Source organism: Tenrec ecaudatus, chromosome 14, assembly GCF_050624435.1.
Source record: "Tenrec ecaudatus isolate mTenEca1 chromosome 14, mTenEca1.hap1, whole genome shotgun sequence".
Taxonomy (NCBI): domain Eukaryota; kingdom Metazoa; phylum Chordata; class Mammalia; order Afrosoricida; family Tenrecidae; genus Tenrec; species Tenrec ecaudatus.
This window is the reverse complement of record NC_134543.1, coordinates 14,140,707-14,159,274: the sequence shown is the minus strand read 5'-3', so window position 1 is coordinate 14,159,274 and position 18,568 is coordinate 14,140,707. Positions and strand designations below refer to the sequence as shown.

General features: G+C 48.0%; 1 protein-coding gene across 1 annotated transcript in view; it reads right to left on the bottom strand.

Annotated features, from left to right (window-relative positions):
* FOXN3 (forkhead box N3) overlaps positions 1-18,568 on the bottom strand; it is a 387,032-nt gene that overhangs the window by 262,105 nt on the left and 106,359 nt on the right. The window contains exon 2 of the mRNA XM_075531908.1: positions 13,966-14,081. The gene's annotated coding sequence lies outside the window, so the exon portion shown is untranslated. The remainder of the gene's footprint in view (positions 1-13,965; positions 14,082-18,568) is intronic.

Here is an 18,568-nt window from a genome sequence, read left to right as displayed (position 1 = left end):
TGGGAGTCGAATGACCCTTTCACAGGGGTCACCCGATTCATAACAGTAGCAAAATGACAGTGATGAAGTAGCAACGAAAATAATTTGATGGTTGGGGGGTCACCGCAACATGAGGAACTGTACTGAAGGGTTGCGTCAGTAGGAAGGTTGAGAACCACTGTTCTAGGAGATCACCGGGCCTGTCTTCCAGGGATCCAAACTGCTCAACTTCAGGTGAGTGGCTACACACTTCCTTCTCTGAGCCACCTGAGCTACTTCCCAAATAGCATCCCCGATGGCAGGCAAATTGCACAGGGCACTTGCAGCCCGCGCGGATCCGGAAACTCTCTTGCTGACGTTGGGGGATTTCCTTTGAATGACACGTTTATGGTAAACACCCAGAGACACTGTCAAAGGTTCTGAGAGAACAGTCACTGATGGGGAAGATCTCAGCATGAGTCAACCTCGGGGAGAGTGGACTTGATTTTGATTTTCGATCTTTGTAAGATGTGGGCCCCTTTATGACTAAAACATAATTTTCCTTGGAAGGGAAGCACCCAGAAACCGGGATGCATGGCTGTTTCGTATCAACGTCTGTCTTCCTTGTGCCCCAAGTTGGAACCAGCCCCCCACCTCCCACATAGCTTCTGTTGGTTATGCCCAGAGCGCTGCCGTCCACTCACGTTGTGGCCGTGGAATTAGAGGATTCTAGTCTCTCAAGGGAGCCTCAGTGCGATGCCAATGGTCAACACGTTTAGCTGCCAACCAGAAGTTCAAATCCACACAGAGCAATCTTTGGAAGAAAGGTCTGTTAATATATTTCCCCCAAACAGCCATGGGAAACTCTCTGGAACCCAGTGCTACTCCCAGCACCCGTGCGGGGGTGGTTCCATCGTCTAAGATCCAGCACATCCCATACACTGTGTGACCTTTTTGAAAAAATGGCTCAAAATTGATGAAAGAATCACAGGTCAGATGTCGTGCGTTAGTGAGGGAATGTCCTGTCTGTCCATCTGCACCCTCCACAACCCAACTGCCTCTGCCTGGACAGACAGAGGGCGCCACTGTGAACACACTTTATTTATTCTCCCCAGGGTCTCTTTCCTTCTCCATTCTTCACTGGGGGAGGGGGTGACGCGCAAATAACAACCAACTCCCAAGTGTCCTTTCATATGCCGAACAATTTGCTATAGGCAACTACACCCTAACTTTGTACAAATAAATTTGCATACATCATTATGAGGATGTTTTAGCTTCACACCATCATTTGGTTCCCAGAGCACAAATTAAATGCATGCTTACAGCGGAATATTTTAAAGTTATTCCTATATTGTTTAAGAGCTGGGATGAGAAATCACCTTCAAATTTCCCTTCCACAATGGAATTCCTTCAGTCTTCGTATCCGTTCAGAAGCCACGCTTTGAGTTTTCAGGGAGTGTGGGGCGTCTTCCTGTAGCGAGCCATGAGCTCGGTGACTATGCCCCTGTTTTGGGTCAGGCTACAGGAGTTGTTCACCTCTGAGACTGTGGGTTTGTGTTTGAACTCTGACTACGAAGGGACCTGGGACACTGCAGTTCGGGCTTGTGAGTGGATGGCTGAGATAGTTAAGGTTTATTGTGCCAACCTGGCCGGTAAACACATGTGGGATTAATTGAAGGGCGGAGAGATAAATGGCTCAGGGAGTCTTGCCTTTCTAGTTCTTGGATCTCTTGCTTTCTGATGGTTGGACCAGGGTGCAGCAGCCTTAGCCAGTTCCCCACTTCAGCTGGCAAGGCTCACTTCCTGGAAGACAGCCCTGAGGAGAAGCCACATGAACCTATCCGTATGTAGCTCTGGGTGCTGGAGCAGCCTCGTGGAGACCCCTGACAGCACTGAGACGCTTACACATTCACTGATTCGGCTTTCCTCCTGCATGGAGTTATTGTGTGTGTTTTGTGAGTTTGAGGAGGACTTTTTAGATCGGTGTCGGACATATGGGCTAATGTCAGACTTATGGGCTTGGACTGGACTGGGTTGGGATGCTTTCTTAATGTACACTGACTTTTTGTATAAAACTCTTATATACATATGAGCTTCCGTGGATTTGTTTCTCTAGTCTACCCAGACTAACACAATGGCTTTTCTACTTATGAATCTGTAAGCAAATTGGCCTTTGATACGATAAAACATTTTTTTAAATAAACAAATTTGTCAGCAAACTCCCTGAAAATCAGATCTTAGCCTTCTTAGTTGTTTGCATTGGAAAGGGGCCCATCTGGATTCACGTAACACAGCATGTCTTCACTAGTGGAGTGTACTCCACCCTAGATTTCCAAATACAATCTCTGCCTGTAAATAGCCGGCTCTAGATGAACAACAAGCTGCACGTGTCGGTGCTGGAGCGCAGCCCTGCAGGCCAGCCCTGGCCCTGCTCTTGGCTTGCTCTGTGGACTCCTACAGAGCACTCCAAGGCTGGCTCCTCCCCTGTGGAACCAAGGCTGGGCTCTTGTTCGGGAGGGCCACGGTCTGTGGTCTGAAGCCAGGGGGTCAGGACAGCGGTGTTCCCCTCCTCCTGGGTCAAAGGCAGGACACTGGCAAAGGGTGGGTGGGCAGCAACACCGAGTTGGACACCCCCAAGTTAAAATTAAGGACCACCACTCTCTAGCTGTGTGACTGTGGACAACTCAACCTTTCCCCGTATTTGTCACCTCATCTTAAGATGAGAATGGTCCTCCTTTTAGATTTAGTTCCCTGGGAAAGGGAACCCAGTGATGCATATATTTTTTATATGCAAGCAGAGATTCATATTAAGAAATAGCTCATGGAGTTATAGAAATAGGTAAGTCCACTTCTGTTCAAGTCAGGCTTCTCCTGACACAGGAAGTCGATGAACAGGAAGTAGTAGAAAGACAAAGCAGAGACAGCGAGGGGCACAGACTGGTGGAGGCAAAGGACCGAAGGCAACCAAATGAATCCACCATCGGTAGTCTGCTGATGGCTCTTGGGATGGGAAGGGGGCCAACAGGAACTCATGGAACCAGGTGCAAGATTCCGTTCTGGCAGAAGGCAGAGGGCCAAAGAGGAAAAGAAGGGACCCTTCCCCACCAGTGTCTCTCATAAAAAAGACTTCCCAGTGTCTCTCTTATAAGAAAATACTGCTCAGGAGGCATCAGGCTGTGACCCGATTGGCAGGTAAGACTTCACCCTTACACTTTCCTACAAATTCAAGTTGACAAAACATCTAAGTACCACAGGACTTGTCCCTATCTCACAAGTGTTTGTTTGGGGAATTAAGTGAGGCCATTCAGGGAAAAAAATAAAAGGTTGGCACACTATCTGACTCTTTGGGAAGGATGAAGAAACAGTATCCAACATGATGCTCCTGGGTAGTGCAAACAGTTGAGATGCTTGCAGCTTTTTGAGTGGTTGGAAATTTGAGTCTTCCCAGAAGTGCCTTGGAAGGAAGCCTTGGAGATCTGCACCTGAGAAATAAGCACCTGAAAGGTATAGTTCTGCTCTCAGCCACATGGGTTACCATGAGTTGGAGGCAACCCAAGGCCAACTGGTCATATGAACCATTTTAGCTTCAGTGCTGCTTGATCACCTTCCTTCAATGCCGCTGGTGCTTAATCATATGGTACCTCATGACATCATTGAATGAACGAATTCTTTTGGTGCAGTGACTCTGTGTATTCCTTCCTTCTTTTCCGGCATCACTCAATATTTTACCCATAGACTCCTTCAACATTGCAACTCAAGGCTTGACTTTTTTCTTCATTTATATCCGTTTGAGATATGCTGGTGTTCATCTCTTTTGGGTTTCTAACTCCAGGTCTTTGTATATTTCATTAGACAGCTTTGCTTTGTCTTGTGTCCAGCTTCCTCCTGAAATGTTCATCTATAAGGTGAACCATTACACCAGGGAGGTACGTAGTCTTTAGAATAATCAATTGTACATGATCCAAAGGGCAGCACTGGCCCAGGGATAGAGCTCAAACAGCAGGAAAGGAAGGAAGAATGGAAATGGAAGAGTGCTGCTACATTGTGGGGATGGCAATCAATGTCCTAAAACAAAAAGTGCATGACTGCTGAATGGGAAACCAATGTGCTCTGCAAACTCTCTTTCGCCCCAGTCTCATGAAAAGATAGAAATGAGCATGGGTTCTTACTCTCTTTCCCAGGCTCCATCAACCATGGCAGCCACATTTTGCCAGTCCAGTTGTCACAGAATGGGGGAGGCGTGGAAACCCTCAACATTGGAGAGAGAATGCCACACTGGCTCAGCCCAACACTGGGTCAAAGAAACTTTTGTTGTGCTAAGTCCTAAGATCTAAGAGGTGTGTTCATTACCCTGGTTTATTACTGAGACCCCTCCCCAATTAGCTTAGCCTTGTGCAATGCTATAAATTCCACAGCTTGCCCTTATGATATAAACTATTGTTATAAGGTGTTACAAGAGATACCTCATATGTTGTCCATAATTAATCTGTGGTAGTTACATAATATGTTGTCAACTTGATACTATTAAGAGTGAAAGGGTGAGTTGAGCCTGTCAACCAGGTCGCAGCTAGATGACTCACTTGGAGGCCCTAAGGAGATAAATAGCTCACTGGAGGCAAGACACACACTCATTCCCTGTAACACATTCTTGTTGACAAGCCCCATAGAGTTATGCTGATGGCAACCAGAGCCTTGGAGCTGGAGGAGCCATGTGAAGACCCACACCAGTGTTAAGATACTTCTACCACCACTGGATCCACAAGACTTTCCACCCACCAGCCTGTGATCTTCCTGCACTCGGCGTCATTGCATGTGTTCGTGAGTCTGAAGAGGAACTTACAGACTGGTACTGGACATATGGGCTAATATCGGACTTATGGACTTGATCTGGACTGGGCTGGGATGTTTCTTAATGTACAAATTCTCTTTATATAAAGCTCTTTCCATCCACATCACTGTCTATGAATTTGTTTCTCTAGTCCACCCAGACTAACACACCTTCCTTACAGAGCCTTGGTGGTGTAGTGGTTGTGAGTTGGGCTGTGATCACCTTCATCTGCAGTTCTAAACCAGAAGCAGCCCCTCAGGAGGAAGACTGGGCTCAGAAACCCACTTGGGGGTCCCTATGAGTCAGCATTGACTCAACGGCAGCGAGTCCCTTCCTTCCAGCCCGTTTGAGCTCTTTGCTCCCTGGGAAGTATCCCACCTCCACTAATGAGTCTCCGTGATAATCAGATACTGCCCACCAGACATGCAGAGAAAGGACAGTTGGAACCTACAGTTCACCCTGGCCCCAAAGAACTGGTGAAGGAACTATGTCTCCAGAACGCGTCACTAAACCAACAGGGACAATATTTAGAACAGAGTCATTTCTTAGCCAAGAATTCGAACTCCACACCAAGGCATATGCGTTATCCTCCCTCGGAAATCTGCTACACATCCCTCGTCCCTCCGTTACCTTCCTGGACTACACCAATAAAACCACCAATCCCCCCCTTGGGGGGGCGCTTGCCCCACCCAGTCTTGGCTTGCTCCCTCCTTGATCAGCCAAGCAAAGCCATTTCCTTCCTTCTACTTTCATCCAGTCTCATCGCCATTGATGTTCACAGAGGCAGACCCCCCCACCCCACCCCGTAGGCAACATTTCAGGGGGTCTGACTCAGCTGTTTAGTTAAGGTTAGAATCTAAGGCTCCATGGTCTTACCACAGCTTTCAATCAAGGGCACCACAAGGTCCCAGCCCACTGGGAAAACAGTGCCAAACTAGATACCATCCCTTTCCCACCGTCGATCTTCAATGTCGACTGGATGTAAGGCAAAGCACTTATTTGGTTGTAAATACTATAGTTCCCACCCAGTAACAAGTAGACATAAAAGGGAAATCACGTGCCAAAGTGCAGGATTTGTTTTCTTTTGGGGCTGGTTCATTCCAATTTAGATTAATCAAAGAAGTCTGGGTGCTTCGTTTTAAAGATAAGCCTGGTGTGTGTAGGTTTCCGAAGTGAAAGACAGCCTTGGTGTCATCTCCAGATTTAATTTAAAGTTAAAGGGATTTAATTCAATTTTCTGCAAAGAACTTGGTCTTGGCCCTAAAAGAGAACCTTTAGAACCTCTAAATCCTTGGGATGTCTCCAGTCATGGCAGCATCTTTGACGAGACCTCCAGAGCACACCTGGCTGGCTATTAATATGCTCCTTGGTGGGGATTGGCCAGACTGGTAAAATTCATTAGCATAAACCCCAGGTGAAAACAGCTGGACCTCAAGGGAGGGAGGATGGAGGCTGAGTTCAATCACTGCTGCCAGCCATGAGGTCTCACGAAAGGTTCTGAACCATGTAGCTCCAGGGGCTTCCTGGTTGGTGATCGACACAAATGCAGGTGGGAAGGTAGAGCACCCATTCCATATGGGCATACGGAAGCTCCATATGGGAACCCTCTCAGGCCTTCCCCTCTGGCCCTCTTCCTTGGAATCCTCCTGTGATAAGAAAACTGCAATGCTAAGGGCTTGCCTGAGTTCCAGGAGCTGTTTGAACAAAGGATTGAGCCAGAGGGAATGGTGGGAGCCAGCGGTTTGGGAGTGCAGACCAAGGCTTGGAGACCCCTGAGCTATGACTGCAATTCTGACAGTGTGGTGGGAAGGCCCCGAACTTATAGCCAGCAGGTCAGAATGAGGCTGCACTGGCGGCACCATCACGTTAAGTGCTGAGCTGCTCCTTGCAAGGACTGGGGTTCAAACCAACCAGCTGCTCTGCAGGAGAAAGCAAAGGCTGTCTGCTCCCTGTCGAGATTCCCAAAGTCACTGAAACCCCGTTTAAGTCAGGATGAGCCAGGGTTGGTGGCAGTAGGTAAGGGTCTCTTCACAATTGTGGCTGGTCTTGGGCAGACTTGACAGTTTAGAGACCTGTTCTCTTTCTGTAAGATCAGACCTAGCCGTGGCAATGGCTATGGTCGGGGTAAGAAGTCCTTCCCTGTGAGTCTGGGTCCAGACTGAACTGACTGCATTCTTTCATTCAGGAGTATCAGAAGTGGAATGGATTGCACAGATCAGTGGTTACAAAGGACAAATGTAACCACTAGCAAATGACCAGTGAATTGTCCCAAACTGGAAGTTCATTCCTGTGGTAGTTACATAGCCTGGTGTCCATTTGTGACTTTTAGAGTGAAGGGGTGGAGGTTAGCCTGTCAATCAGGTCACAGCTTGATGACCTCATTTGGAGGCACTAAGGAGATAAATAGCTTATTGGAGGCAGGACACTAAGGAATGTCCCTGCGAGACATTCCTGTTGAGAAGACACATGGAGCTATGCTACCGTCCTGCAGCCACACGGAGACCCATGCCTGCACGGAGAGGCTTACATGGCCACTCGATCCACAAGACTTTCCACCCACTGGCCTGTGATCTTCCTGAATTTGGCATCATTTCATGTGTTTTATGAGTCTGAAGAGGACTTTATAGATTGATATTGGACATATGGGCTAACATCAGACTTATGACTTGATATGGACTGGGCTGGGATGTTTTCTCTATATACAATTAATTACACTTAAAAAAATCATTTTATTGGGGCTCATACAATTATTATTTTTTTAAATTTTGGATGAACTGTCTTATATTTAATCAACATTACAAAGTGCCCACAATTCTTTTTTTTACAGGTACTGTAAAAACTGATATTTTGTTCATCATGGAGTTTTTGCATTCATTTTTATTTAAAAACATTTTTTACAGTGGTATTTGTTTTTTTTAATCATTTTGGGGGGGCTCGTACAATTCTTATCACCATCCATCCATCCATTATGTCAAGAACATATGTACATTTGTTGCCATCATCATTCTCAAAACATTTGCCTTCTACTTGAGCCCTTAATATCTGCTGCTCATTTTCCCCCTCCCTCCCCACTCCCCCCTACCTCATGAACCCTTCATCCTTCATAAATTATTATTATTTTGTTATATAGCACATTGTCCGATATCTCCCCTGCCTTCTTCTCTGCTGTCCCTCCCCCAGAGAGGAGGCTATATGTAGATTCGTGTAATCAGGTCCCCCTGGGGCTCATACAGCTCTTATCACAATCCACACATACATCAATTGTGTAAAGCACACTTATACATTCGTTGCCCTCATCATTCTCAAAGCTCGCTTTCCGCTTGGGCTACTGGAATCAGCTCCTCATTTTCCTTCCCCTCCCCCCAATTACTCTTTCTATAAAGCTCCTTCTTATACACAAATGAGTCTCTCTGGATTTGCTTCTCTAGTCAACCCAGATGAACGCAATCCCCTTGTCCTTCCTATTTGAATACTATGCATCCCTTTTTCCTGGAAAAAGTTCCAAACTTAAAATTTTGCAAAAACTTGTGTTACACAGTTGCGTAGGCTGGGAGGTGGCCAATAGTGCTCTAAAGGGCTGGAGAGTGGATATAGGATGGTCTTTGGTGAACTAGTTAACCCTGTTACTGAAGTGCAAATGCAGCCATACCTAACACGCCAACAGGTGAATGTGGCTACCATTCAAAGCATGTATTTAGAGAAATTGAAATTCGGATTCCACACCATTTTCATGAATCACAAAGATCTTTTTATTCTTTTGTTTTTTGTCTCCGTGCAGACATTTGAGAATGTAAAAACCCAAGCACAATCTCTTGCAGAAAACAGAAGCCCAGGGAACGCTCCCTAATTCATTTTACAAGGCAAGCATTCCCCTAATACCAAAGCCAGAGAGAGAAAACGCACGAAAGGAAAATTGCAGACACTATTGCTCATAAACACAGATGCAAAAGAATTTGCAACACAGTGCTTTCCTAATAGTGTGACAAAGAATGATACCACCACCACCACCAGCACTGACTCCAGGTATGTGAGGCATTAATTGATGCCATCTAGCACATCCACAGGCTACAGAAGGAAAATCGACTGATCACATGAATGGATGCGGAAGATGCCTGTGACAAAGTCTAACACTTATTCCTGATAAAAGCTCTTAGCAACCTGGAAATACAGTGAAGTACCTGAAGCTAATTTTTAAAAAGTCTATAAAACTCCTCTAGCTAATATCACACTTAATGGTGAAAAACTAGACATGTTTCCCCCCAGATTCAGGAAAAAGACAAGGGTGTATTCCCTCTCACTACCCTTATTCAGCATCGTGTTGGAAATTCCAACTAATGCAATCAGACAAGAAAAGGAAACAAATGGTAAAACAAGATTGGGAAGGAATAAAGAAAACTATCTGGTTATAGATAATTTGATTGTCTGTGTGGGAAATCTCAAACTCAATAAAAACTCCTGAAATCAATCATCAATTTCAGCAAAGTCATACGACGCTAAACAATGGTAATCACAATACTATAAGAGCACAATGTCATTTATATTAAGGCTCCCCAAATTTAATACTTAAGAAAAAATCTAACAAAATATGAGAAATCAATACCCCAAGGACAATATGAGAAACACTACAAAACTCTATTGAAAGAAATCAAAGAACATTAGGAAGAGATATTCCTTGCTCTTAAATAGGAAGATTCATTAGTATTAAGATTGCAACTCTTCCCAAGTTGATCTATCAAGTCAATGCAAGCTCGGGACGTTGTTTTGTGATGTTGACCAATGGATTCAAGTTTATATGGAAAGGCAAAATACACAATAGGCAGGACAATACTAGAGAAGCACGGAGTTGGAAGACGAGCTGACATTAACACTTATTATGAAGTTACAGTAATCAAGTCAGCGTGGTACCTGCCATCTCATAGACAAATAGAACAATAGAACAGAATAGAGAGCCCCAAAATAGACCCATACAAATATAGATCTTTAACAAAGGAGGAGAGGCAATTCAATGAAGAAAGAATAGTCTTTTCAATAGCTGCTGCTGGAACAACTGGACATCTACCTGCAGAAATAAATGAATCTAGACACAGGTCCTATGCTTTCACTGAAATTACAAAGGAATCCTAGATTTAAATGAAAAATACACAATTTTTAGAAACCTACGTAGTAGAAAATCCTAATGACCTTGGATTTGATGGTGAGTTTTACATTTATTTTATTTTGTTTGCTCTTAAACAGTTTTATTGGCACATAACTCACATGTCAAGCAATTCATAGTTCAATCATATCAAGAAGAGTTGTGCAATCATCACCACAATAAATTTTAGAACATTTTCTTTTTTCTTGTGCCTATTGGTATTAGCGCCTCATTTCCCTTCAGCCCTCACTTCCAGACCCCCAAAATATGATCAATCCAATTACTGTCAGTATAGATTTAACTCTCCTGGATTACATGTGCAGAAAAACATCCCCCCCAAAAAATACCAACAACAATAACAAAATAAAACAGAAAAATCTCAATCAAAAAGAAAGAAAATAATTTAAAAACAGAACAATTTTGTCATAACGGAGAGCAAATGATAAGGTGTTAAATTTTAACCTATATTTCCCCTTCACTTAAAAAAAACAAAAACAACCTTTAAATGGATCAAAAAGACTATCAAAGGAGATACTATGTTTTAACCCAACTGTATCTACCATAATTGACTTTACAATGCTCTCTGTCTGTATAAGGCTGTTCACAGCCCTCAACTAGGGTCAGAAGAGGTTTACCAGAGGCTTAATCAATGTGAGGACCCGACACATAATTTTGGGCTTCCTTTGTCATCCACTGCCTTCGCAATTTAAGCACTGATACCAAATCCCTCATTTGGATTGGGATCATATTATTTACAATCCTTGGATCACGCGGGCTAGTGTGCTGATGATGCCTCTTCATATCTAACACTGAAAGCACAACCCACGCAAAGAAAAAGGGAAAAGTAAGAACTCATTAAAACAAGAATGTTTAAAGTCCGCTCTATACAAGACAAGAGAACGAACATAGACCAACATAGACAAGACAAACCACAGACGAAGAGAAAATATTTGCAAAACACATATCCAATAAAAAAAATACCTTGTGTCCAAAATATACAGAGAACTCTTCAAAGTCAACAGCCAGGAAGCAAACTACTGAACGACAGAGAATCTGGACACGGAAACACAAAGATCTACAGATGGCAAATCAGCCGAGGAAAAGGTGCTCTGCACTGCGTGTCATTTGAGTATTGCCACATCAGAACAACAGGGAGCCGCCGGTCCGATGGCTCAAAGCGTTGGCAATGAAGACTCCGCGGAGGATGCGCAGCAAGAAGAACTCCATCCAATGTTGGCGGGGATTGCAAGCGGCACCGCCATTTTGGATACCACTGCAGCATTGTCTTCCAACGCCCAACACAGGGGGGACCTACGACCCGGCAATTGTATTCCTAGTCATTTCCTCACGTGTTGACCAATGTAGGGCCACATAAAACTGGTGCAAGTTATCTCTAGCAGCTGTCTTACCGAATGCCCAAACTTGGAAGCAACCAAGATGTCTTTCAATAGGTGAACGAACGGGCCAACGGCGGTACGCCCCTACTCAGCAATAAAAAGAACTGCACCAACAAGCCACAAAAAGCCACGGAGCAAGCTTGAGTGCCCGTTGCTAAGTGAAAGAAGCCAGTTGGAAATGCCTCTGCTGCTCTCCATCAGTGGTTCTTGACCTTCCTCAGGCCACGACCCTTTCATAGCCCCCAACCATAAAATTATTTTGATTGCTTCTCCTTAACTGTCATTTCGCTACTCTTATGAATTGGGTGACCCCTGTGAAAGGGTCGTTCGGCCCCACCCCACCCCCCAAAAAAGGGTCACGATCCACAGGTTGAGAACCACTGCTCTAAATAGTTGACATTGTGGAAAAGACAAAATCACAAGGACAGGGAGAAGAGCAGCAGGTGCCCTGGGTTCCCTGGGAGAGAAGGAGGCTCAACAGGGAACACAGGAGAGTCTGAGGGCAATGAAACAGCAGGGGTGGATAGGGGACACTATGCATGTTCCCAAACCCACAGACCTGTGCACCACCAAATGAGCCCTCCTGTAAACTGTGGACACGATTGAATAATATTAGATCAGATTGGTTCGTCAACTGCACCAAGTGTACCATGGAAACACACTGCTGCCAAGGCGATTCCATCTCATGGCAACCCTGTAGCCCAGGGTAGAACTGTCCCTTTGGATTTTCTGAGACTTTAAGTCTTTCCTGGCATGGCCGGCCTCACCTTTCTCCCCGTGGAGCAGATGATGGGTTCGAACCACCGCCCTTCAGGTTAGCCGTCCAGTGAGTAGCCCACTATGCTACCAGGGCTTCTCATGGGAACACCAAGATGTACATAATAGAGGAAGCGACTAGATGGTGCACAAAGGGGCTCCCTCCCTCCGCTATCCTTTCTACTTGATTTTTCTGTGAACCCAGAAGTGCTCTAGAAAAGAATGCTCATTGAAAGAAACCCCCATCACCGGCCCGTTGCACACAAACAGACTGGACCTGGCGACTGTTTTGTAGACTTCTGGCCACAGCCAAGCATCAGAAGGGGCCATAGTCTATGAGGTCAGCATGTCGGTGGGAGGAGACGAGAAAGACTGTCATTCGGGTTCTTCCACTTTCGGTTATCTTTGGCTGCTTCCTGGAGGCTGGTGACCCAAGAGTTTGCTTTGAGAAGGCCTGGGATCATCAGCCAGGGCCAGGCCCAGGCCCAGAGGGCTGGGTGTGCTGGTGGGAAGAGCAGAGACAGTTTCCCCTGCTTTATCAAGCTTGAGAGAAGGCAGGGCTGAAAAAAGAGCTACACACAAGCAGGACCCACCACGCCACCCCAAATTCATCAGTGCGCTCGGGGTCCCCAACTCTGTCTGCAGTCCAGCTTGCAGCTTTTGGCGTCTGGCTTAGGTAAGAACTCTGGGTACGTTCCTGACCTCAACTAAAACTCGTGTTCTTGGATTTTGCTTCCTGACCTTCAGCTTGGCACCTCGGCTCTGACTCACACCTTGCACATCACCAGGTGTTGGCCTATTGCAGTCGTTCTGACCCTGGGGCCTGGCAAGCCAGGCATGTCGAGCAGGGGGGCGTGCAGAAGATGAGTGAACCGTCACGTGACAGGCAGAGGCAGCGTGTGGAGGCCCTCCAAGAAGCAGAAAAGGCCAGCAAGGTGGCAGCCAAGTCTGGACTGGGGCACCAGTGACTGCTGTTCCCTGAAGAACAAAATCCATGAGGGCACCTCTCTAACAGGGAGGCTGGGTCCTCCCTCCCACAGGCCCCAGACGCTCTACTCCAGCATCCTTGATGGACCCAGGCTTTGAGAAAGGGTGTCCTGAAAACCCTTTGGTGCGCAGGCAGCCAGTCCCGTACCCCCACCACCACCACCACCACCGGCCTGTCATGCAGTAGCTCACTCCCATCTCGGTGCCAAGCGACAGTACCACCTCTCTCTTCTCTGGTGGCTAAATGGAACCAGTATCAAAGCTTAGTCCTCCCTCTTCCATGATTCTTCCCTAATTCCTTCATCGAAGTCTCTCAATTCCCAAAGCAGAGAGTTACTGTTAGTACACTGACCGGAGCCCCAAACCAAGAGCCACCAGGACCAGGCCCTTGCAGGGGACTCCAGGGACGTTTTGCTAAACTGTGAACTCCACGGGGACAATTTTAGACTTTTTGATGCCTACTCGTCCCCAGAAGGCAGAGCAAATACTGAACTTGATGTTCAAAAGGCACTTGACCAAAAGGTACAACCTTACAAAGATGTCTATGATGAACGTGAAATCTGGCATGAAAGACAATGAGAGGAACTACTTGTGGAACCAGTATCTCCAGGAAAATTCCAGTCATCTCCCCTTTTCTTGGTATGTCCATGACAGAGACCACAATGTCAAGTAAAGAGGCGATTCAGGGGTTTCAGTGATCTTACTGCCTAAATTGATTGACCACACAGTCAGTCTGATCAGCTGCATAAATTGATCATTAAGACGATGGGGGAGAAGGCGGAAGCGCATACCAAGTGACAGGAACAATCCATTCGGTATTTGCATTTAAACACAGCTCGAGTGTTTCATGTATTAAATGTAACCCACGTCCGGTGTAAGGGAGCAGGAGAAGGTGGACTGATTACCTGAGTTGGAATGGGTCCAAGAAACCGAGGTCAGCATTGCTCCGGTCACAGAAAGGACAGAAGGGTCTCCCTCATCGTGAGAACACAGGACTCCTGGTAGATGATGCTTCTAGAGGCTGGTGGGAAGAAACAGAAGGAAGGATTAGGACACAGGAGGGAGGGCAGCCCTCTTAACTGCAATGGGTGTCTTCTCTGTCCTGACTCTGAAAAATGGCGCCCCTCCATGGCAAGTCAGTCGCAACAGCACCTCTCTGTGTATCGGGTCGTTAAAGAAGCACTGGGTCTTTAATGACCAAGTCTTCTTGCAAGTGCCTCCAAAAGGTCCCAGAAATTAGAAAATACAGGCAGTAGACACTGCAGAATCATCTTCTTTGACTACAACGGTCACTGGCACGTGGGTGAGATAGGTTTACTACCACTACCATTGAACTAGAGGTGAGACGGCGGCACAATGATTCAGCACTTGGCTGAGCACTGAACGTGTGGCAGTTTGACCAGACGAGCTGTTCTGCAGGCAGAAGACCTGTGGGTCTGGTTGCATGAAGATTACAGTTTAGGAAATCCGATGGGGCAGTTCTACTCCATCCTGTAGGGTCCCTGGGCATTGGCATCGACTCGATGGCACCCAACCACCACCACGAGCAGCAGTGAAGCACCTTTCTTTCGGAAAGCAAAAGTCGGAGTACCTCCAAGGCCAGCATCCCCCAAAGGACCAGGCTTTATCCGCTAGGTAGACCAGGTGCACAGGCAGCAAAGTCACAGACTCTCTGGGCCTGCTGGGATCCCTGCCATTGTACAACAAAGTGCTCTTGGCTCAGCGATCTCACACACTAACGCCCACGCTACGAGATGCACGTCATTGGATAACAGTTAACCAATAAAGTTAACCAATAAAGTGAAAGCTGCTACATGAGACAGATCCCATGATCATTTTTGATGGAAGATTGCGCGATTTTTAGCGTGGTCCTCAATGGGGACAAGTGGATAGACTCTCTAGTATAAAGAATGGCATTATCCTCTGAGCGGCAGCGTGAAAATGTTAGGCCACGCACGCATTAGGCCCGTGGTTCCCAAACTGCGGGCCCCAGACAAGCAGCGCGAACGAGCTTCTTCAGAGAGCTGTGCTAGAGAGGCGTGGGCTCCGCCCAAGATCTACCGACGCCGGCTCCCTATTGGTGGAGAGCAGAGGCTGTTTGAAAAAGCCACCCCAGAGATTCCGCCACACCTTAGATCATGACTCCATCCACCCAGCAGAGAGGACCTGTTGTCAAATAAAGCTACCTCGCTGTCTTGTCTTAGGAGGCCCCCTCCCTGCCATCGAATTGAATCTGATTCACAGCCACCCTATAGGACAGACTAGAACTGTCCGGGTGAGGTTCCAAGACGAAATCTGTCCGGCTGGTGGTTTCACACTGCTCACCTTGCAGTCAGTAGCCCAATGCATAACCCACTGTGCCTGCCACCAGGGCTCCTGGGCTGAGTCCCTGGCTGCTAAAGACAGGTAAGTGGTGGACTATTAATGAGAAGGTGGCGGTTGAACCCTGGCAGGCCTGCCCCCAGGGAGACCCGGTGATCTGTTCCCAGCAAGCTCATTGGGCAGGACGCCCTGGGCAGCACTTGTGCTTGGTCAGATCACAGGGCGTTGCTGAGTTGAAATCGACTTGCGGGCAGCGAACAACGCTAAGTCATCAGTTAGAACCGGCTCGCCATGACGGGGAATCCACTGGACAGCATCTACGAAATAGGCTGAGTATTTGGCAACCTGAGCGCACCAGAAGGAGCACCTTCAAAGGAAGGTGTGGTGAAAAGGTCACAGCCCTAAAAAGCCTAGGGAGCACCTGGGGCCAAAGCTGAGAGCACCTGGCTTCACTGGAACTGCCCGTTCCTCTCGTGACGGCAAAGCTTTGAGCGAGGGATTGGAGAGGCAGGGAGGGCCGGAGAGAGAAGAAACGTTCACTCTGAGGATCACCCCCCAAACCAAACCCGTGGCTGGCACTCAATTCTCATTCACAGGGACTTCACAGGCCAGAGGAGGCCTGTCCGAGGCTGCAAGCTTCATGGGAGCAGAAGGCCACATCTGCTCCCATAAAGGAGAGGCTGGTGCTTTCGAATTCCTGACCTTGCGGTTAGCAGCCCAACACATGGAGAACACCTTGGGGACTGCCGTTCTGCGCTGTGACACGTAGGTCATTACAAGTCGGAATCAGCTCCACAGCAACTAGGGCCTGAAGGCTTCTGGGCCCAGTCTGCACTTCCGACTGGGAACACCTCAAGTGTATTGGGATTAACAGCTGAAGGGTTGCCCGGAGGAGGAGCACAGGGGAAAAGTTCAAGCAGATGCAAGCAGCAGGAGCTCGGCAGTAGCCAGAGCTCACAGCAGCCTGAAGCCATTCCACAAGGGAGCATCTCTCCCAGAAGGCCCCCAAGGGCATCGCTGTATTGCACTTAATAGTTGACGTTGAACTTTGGATCTGTTTTCAGGAGAGACCAGACCCCGGGGAAGGGCATCATGGTTGGTAAAATAGAGGCGCAGCGGAAGAAGAGGGAAGTCCTTGGCAAACACAATGGACAGACACAGTGGGTGCGAACAGAACCCCTGTGAGGATGGTGCAGGATTGGCCAGTGTTTCTTTCTGTTGTGTGTGTAGTCACTGTGAGGAGGGTCTGACTAGCAACCACGGCTGAGGTTGACGGTGGTTGGCCGTAGCCACAAGGAAGAGTTCTAGGATCAGTCAACCTCTCCCTTAGAGAAAAGGTACTTCTCATGGTCAAGAAGGTGGGTTTTGGCTTCTGGAAGGCTGACTTTAATAGGACACTCACCTTCCCAGTGCTGGTCGATGAAAGGGGACAGGCCCTGGGGAGGTTTTCGATCTCACACAAAGCTCTGATTGTCAGGGTGCTGGGTTCAGAATCAGTCACCGCTGCTTGCTTGGACTACTTTGTCTTGTGCGCCCTCTTCACCACATGGGCAAGGCACTGTGTTGAGTGCCACCTAGTTGGCTCTGAAGCGGAGCTACCTACAGGACAGGGTAGTACTGCCCTAGGACCTACCCAAGGCTGCAAATCCTCATGGAAATGGACTGCCAGATCTTCCTTTCTCAGAACCCCGGGGTGAGGAGTGGGTGGGGGGGCTCAAACCACAGAACCTTCAGTTAGCAGCCAGGCTCCTCAGCCAGGCAGCGAACCACTAACCAGTTTTTACGGCGTCAGTTCCAACACGTGGCAACCACATCCGGGCATGTCAGAGTAGACCGTGCAGCTAAGCCTTTTCAGTGGCTGGATCCTGAGTCCTTTCTGCACTCTGGGGGCAGGCGGGTCTTGAGCCTTTCAAAGCGGAAGGCCCTTCATATGATGGGCGGACACAGTGGCTGCAACAATGGGCCCGGAACAGTGGTGAGGATGGCGCCGTGGCATGGACAGTGTGTCATTCAGTTGTCCACAGGGTCGCTATGGGACTTATAAAGCAAAATCCTATCTGAAGGCATAGGCCATTCTCCCCACTGAGATATTTGGGGGAGAGGGGGGATAATGATTGTGATCAGATGGTCCTTTGAAAAGACGAAAGAACAACATTCCCTGTGCCTTTAAGACTAGCCTAAATATTTGTAGAGACAGCCAATCCGAGCCGAGGTGTCCACCGGCCAGCCACCAAAATACTACTCCAAAAAAGAGTCCCTGGCAAATTCCCCCTTTTTGTTGTTGGGGTTGTTGGTTCATCCTCCTGGCTACAGCATCTCCCAGGGAGCTCGGCCTCCAGGCACACCGACATCTCTACCGGCGGATTCATCATCTCCACAGTAGTCTTCTCCCAGACGGACCATTCACAAGCTTATTTCCATATGTAACTGGCAGAGAGATTAATCAGGCTTCTAAGCCCAGCACCTGCAGTGGGATTCCTTCCCTTCCCCGGCGAACTCTCGAGCACAGAGAACCAAGACTTCCTCTTGCCAAGCCGTCGGCCCCCAGACCTTTGCGTCTGAGCCTCCCAATCTGTCTGGCAGGAGACGGCCTGCTCCCGTGTCACCCGAGTCACTCTGATTGGTTGGCTCCCTTCTGAGCCCGCCACGGTCTTCATGCACATTGCAGCTAGGTCAGAAGTACCCGAGGGTAGAGCCAGGCCCAGTGGCACCGCCTTCCCCTCCCTGTGTGCAGGGCTGGGGCTCGTATTTCTGAAATCGAAGAGGCTTTTCTGCAGCGGGGCTGCGTCCAGCTGGCCTGGTCATGCAGGGCCCAGGCGCTGCAAAGTATGTGTCCTTTCTTGTTCTACTCTTTGTAGGGGTCTGAACTTAACTGAATTCAGCAGTTGCCGGGCCCTTGGTGAGCTGATGGCTAATGACTCCCTAGCCTTGCTCGTGGTCCTCAGTCCAGTTCAGCTTCCACTTAGGGTTTTCCTTCTGTCCTGGGCAGGCGAGATCAACCCTCCGCAAAGAGGCCTTCCCGAAGCAGGAGTGGGAGGGCGGTGTCTCCATGTGGAGAGCCAGCCGATCCAAAGCCGGCCAGGAGGCAGAAGTTGGCTGGTGATATCATCCAGGGACCTGAGGTCTTGGCCCACCAGGAAGGCTCTGTGGCCAGAACCCGGAGAGTCCACACCCCTGGGTCACAAG